Below are 4,978 nucleotides of genomic sequence, written 5' to 3'. Positions count from 1 at the left end.
GCATGGTTTCCAGACCCTTCACCATTTTTGTCGCCCTCCTTTGGACACGCTCCAGTTTCTAAATGTCCTTTTTAAATTGTGGTGCCCAGAATTGAACACAATATTCCAGGTGGGGCCTGACCAAAGCAGAATACAGTGGCACTATTACTTCTCTTGATCTAGACACTATACTTTTATTGATGCAGCCTAAAATTGCATTGGACTTATTAGTTGCCGCATCGCACTGTTGACTCATGTTCAACTTGTGGTCTACTTGGACTCCCAGATCCCTTTCACATGTAGTTTCATTCAGCCAGGTGACACTCCTCCTATATTTGTGCATTTCATTTTTCTGTCCTAAGTGCAGTACCTTGCATTTCTCCATGTTGAAATTCATTTTGTCAGCCTTGGCCCAGCTTTCTAATCTATTAAGGTCATTCTGAAGTTTGATCCTGTCCTCTGGGGTATTAGTTACTCCTCCTACTTTGGTGTCATCTGCAAATTTGATAAGTATACCCCCAATTCTGTCATCCAAGTCACTGATAAAGATGTTGAACAGCACTGGGCCCAGGACAGAGCCCTGTGGGACCCCACTGGTCTCTTCTCTCCAGGATGAAAAGGAGCCATTGTTGAGCACCCTTTGGGTTCGGCCAGTCAAGCAATTACAAATCCATGTAACAGTTATGTTGTCTAGCCCACATTTCACTAGCTTGTTTGCAAGAATGTCATGGGGAACCCTGCCAAAGGCCTTATTGAAATCAAGGTATACTATATCCACAGCATTCCCTTCATCTAAGAAGCTGGTAATTTTTATCAAAAAAGAGATTAGATTTGTCTGGCATGACTTGTTTCTCTGAAACCCATGGTGACTTTTTGTGATTATGGAATTGCCTTCTAAATGTTCACAGACTCTCTGTTTAATGATCTGCTCTAGAATCTTTCCTGGTATTGATGTCAGACTAACTGGACGATAATTTTTGGGATCCTCTTTTTCCCCCTTTTTGAAGATGGGGACAACGTTTGCCCTCCTCCAGTCTGCTGGTACTTCTCCTGTTCTCCAGAAGTTCTCAAAGATTATGGCCATTGGCTCCAATATTACATTTGCCAGTTCTTTTAATACCCTTGAATGTAGTTCATCTTGTCCTGGAGACTTCATTTAGATTAACCTTACTATTTACTTATTCTGTGCTGAATTTCCCCTATTCTGTCCTCTGCTCCATTATCCTCAGGTTGAGCACCCTTTGCCTTTTCTGAGAAGATTGAAGCAAAGAAGGTGTTGATTATTTCTGCCTTTTCTCTGTCCCCTGTTAGCATTTTGCCATCTTCTCCTCACAGTGGCTCTAACTTTTCCTTTTTCTTCCTTTTGCTGCGGACATATCCAAAAAAGTCCTTTTTGTTGTTCTTAGCCTCTCTAGCAAACCTGAGTTCATTCTGCGCTTTAACTTTTCTGGCTTGGCTAGCTATTTTTTTGAATTCCTCTTTGGTGATTTCCCCGTTTTTCCATTTCTTATACATGTTCCGTTTAAAACTTAGCTCAGTTGAAAGTTCCTTAGTCATCCATCCTGGTTTCTTGAGACACCTCCCGTTTTTCTTTCTCATTGGAACTGTTTGAAATTGTGCCTTCAGTATCTCCCTTTTGAGAAACTCCCATCCATCTTGAACTCCCTTCTCTTTTAGTATTTCTGACCATGGGGTCACCCCCAGTATTTCTCTAAGTTTACTAAAACCAGCTTTCCTAAAGTCTAGAATGCATGTCTGACTATGAATGGCTTCTCCTTTCCACTGTATAACAAACTCCAGGAGTACATGATCACTCCCACCTAAGGATCTCACCACTTGCACTCCATTAACTAGGTCATCCTTGTTGGTTAGGATCAGATCCAAAATAGGTGATCCCCTTGTTGCCTCTTCCACCTTTTGGACAATGAAATTGTCTCCAAGGCAAGTGAGGAATTTGCTAGGCCTCGTGGATTTTGCTGAGTTTGACTTCCAGCAAATATCAGGATAGTTGAAATCACCCATTACTACTACATCTCTCCTTTCTGAATGTGTGGTCATCAGTTCTATAATCTAAATGCAAAGGTATATTTGGTGTCACATCTAGTTTTGCCTTTCAGTATCTCTTTCTTTCAACACTACTTTCGAACTGCTTCTGAAAAACCCTTCACCATTCAAGTAAATCTGGCATGGTGATGGCTTGAGAAAAACAAAACAAGCAGCCCATAGGAATAGGGGAAAGTGTAATCTGTGGTTTTAGACATCTGGAGAGCACTAATTGTGAAGAAGGCTGGTGTAAACCCCCTGTAGTTTTGCATAACTGGTTCTATCATCCTTTACATCATGACCAGATTGTTAGGAACAGAAGGCTGGAGAAATATTCATAAAGCTATGGATATCTCAGTTATTAGTATGCAAGAGTAATGTCAAATTGCTATCATATATATATATATATATATATATATATATATATATATATATATATATATATATAATTCTTCACTAAGCCACACAGGATTGGGATGATCAGTTGGCTCACACTTTTATGTAGGGACTCCAGCTACCATCAGTACAGTGTTACCAATGCTTTGGAGCAAACCCCAAGGAGTGCATAATAGCTTAGCATAAGAAACTATCTCACTTTGGCCAGGGAAAGAGAATATATTGTTTAATTAGGAACAATGTTCTCGTGCTGCTTTCCAAAGACTAGGGAGCTGAAACTGGATATGAAATGTTTTTCACAGCAGGGGGAAAATTAGATTCAGTCCAAATTAAAACCTTCCATTAAAAAACCAACAACCCTATAACTTGAATCATTTTTAAAAGCCTTTTTAAAAACAAACAGCTATAAATTCCATTTAACCCAGCTAGAACTTCACGTGTTTTAGTCCTTTAGAAACTTGGGTCACCCATGTTGAAGGAACGGTTCTATTTGAATTTTCCATCTGTAAGCTGGAATTTGGAGTTCAAAAGAATTTAGAGCCCACAAGAACAAACTGAATGTGAAATATCCATTTACTGAGTGTCAAAAATTGGGTTCCAAGGGAGCATGTGATAACTACAGAATTCTCTGACACTTTTACCCATATGATCTTCATCTTGGCACCACAATGAAAAACAAAACATCTTTGGGGGGAAAAAATCAACCCTTTCTTATTTATACATGATTTAATAATCTATAAATGAATACTTGAAACAATTACTTTCATATTAAAAGTGTGATTCATACTGGATTGAACCCAAGTCTTTCCAAGAGGAAAGACATTTAACCACTGATGCTTTCATCAAAAACTTGAATAAACCAACATTTGTGCTCAAAATGATCATGACCCCAAATGTTTGCTCAGCTGCAGTAATTACACAACTGGAGCTAAGCCACTACTCTAGAAAGGATTCATTGAAGAACATTTTGCATTCCACCCCTTTCCTTTAGTCAGAACCCCTGCTTTACATCTCATACAAGAGAACAGAACCCCCAGGAATAAATGACTGCCTCTAGTAGAGTACATTACCACCAGGACGGTTCACTGCTAAGCATGTGTTCATTACGTCTTATTCACATGAGCAGGGCTCTTGCAATGTGGGAAGTGTTGCTTCCTGCAGCTGTTGAATTGTCCCTAGAGTTTTTCAGTCTGTGTGGCTGAATGTTCTTTAACAATTGTTTTTTAAATAATGAATTATGAGCTGTGATATATGTTGTCCACCAGCAACAAGAGCCCCATTTAGCCATTCTTCTTCTAAATATAATCAATACATAGAGATGGTGGCACTATTCCATCACAGTGTTTATTGCAATCCATAACTTGGTAAGAATATATGAAAGTAGGTAAAATGCAGCAATGAGCTTTTTCTATAGTATATATTCCTTGTGCAATTTGAGTGTTGGTTGTAGAATTGAAGACTAAGATATATGACCATGGAGATGGGTTCTTAGAGCTTATCTAATAAAATCTCATACATGAACCTTGTACCATAACACACATGAATCTTTGGCCGCTGCCTGACTGCTTCTTTACATAAGGAACTTGGTTTTCTGTCATTTCTTCCCCTTCCTTTCTTTCTTTCCCATATCAACAATTTCAGGTTTAGACCACTTGAGTTTAATCTGAATAATTTTATGTATCCTATGCCCCTTATATGCTATGTATTTGACTGTTCTATTGGGTCCTTCCCCACAACCTTCTTTCCTCAGTACCTATGAACCTCCAAAACACACAGCATAAATAATGCAGTTTGAGACCACTTTAGCTCAGTGACAGCGAATCCAAGGAATTATGGGCACGTTACAGACTGCCTAAAAGCAGCCAAACCACGTGATTCCCAGGCGCAGCTGGAAAGAAGCGCCAAAATGGTGCTTCTTTTTGTGACGCCGTGAGGCTCTAGTTGTGCACTCGCGGCGTCACTTCCGAGTTGCGACATCCAGACGCTACGCATCCGCGATGTCAAGATGGTGGCCCCTGAGTGGACAGGCGCCACCATTTTGTACGGACCCTTTCTAACCCTAGCATGCCCCTTCCTAACCCTAACACGTACTTTCGGCGCATGTGTAACACAACATAGTTTATTCTGGCATTAGGGCTCTGGCAGAGAAAGCTAAATGTCTTGCAAACCCACAATTCCCAGAATTCCCAAACATTGAGCCAGGGTAGTTAGAGCAGTCTCAAACTGGATTGTTTCTGCAGTGTGTTTTGGACCCATAGACTCTGTCTGTGAAGCTATTCTCTTTTTTGTGGCTACATAAGACTGTTCTTTCTACTATATATTGTGGATGTTCTGTAAGAAGCCATGCTACATGTGATTTTCATGATTCTGGCTCTTAAATCTGAACCAATAAATTACTTTTGTCATCAAACTCTTTAATTTTTCACTGTAATAATTGAATAAGTTTAGTTGAATCATCTAATAAAGATGTTATGGAACTTATTCTAGCTACAGTACTTTACATTTTTCTATAGAATAATGTTATTTTCTCATAGAATTCTTTTTAAATCATACAGTTATT

The sequence above is a fragment of the Sceloporus occidentalis genome, unplaced genomic scaffold (genome assembly GCF_023333645.1).
Source record: "Sceloporus occidentalis isolate IW3139 unplaced genomic scaffold, rSceOcc1.0.p SCAF_2, whole genome shotgun sequence".
NCBI classification, from domain to species: domain Eukaryota; kingdom Metazoa; phylum Chordata; class Lepidosauria; order Squamata; family Phrynosomatidae; genus Sceloporus; species Sceloporus occidentalis.
Note: the sequence above shows the minus strand (reverse complement) of the source record.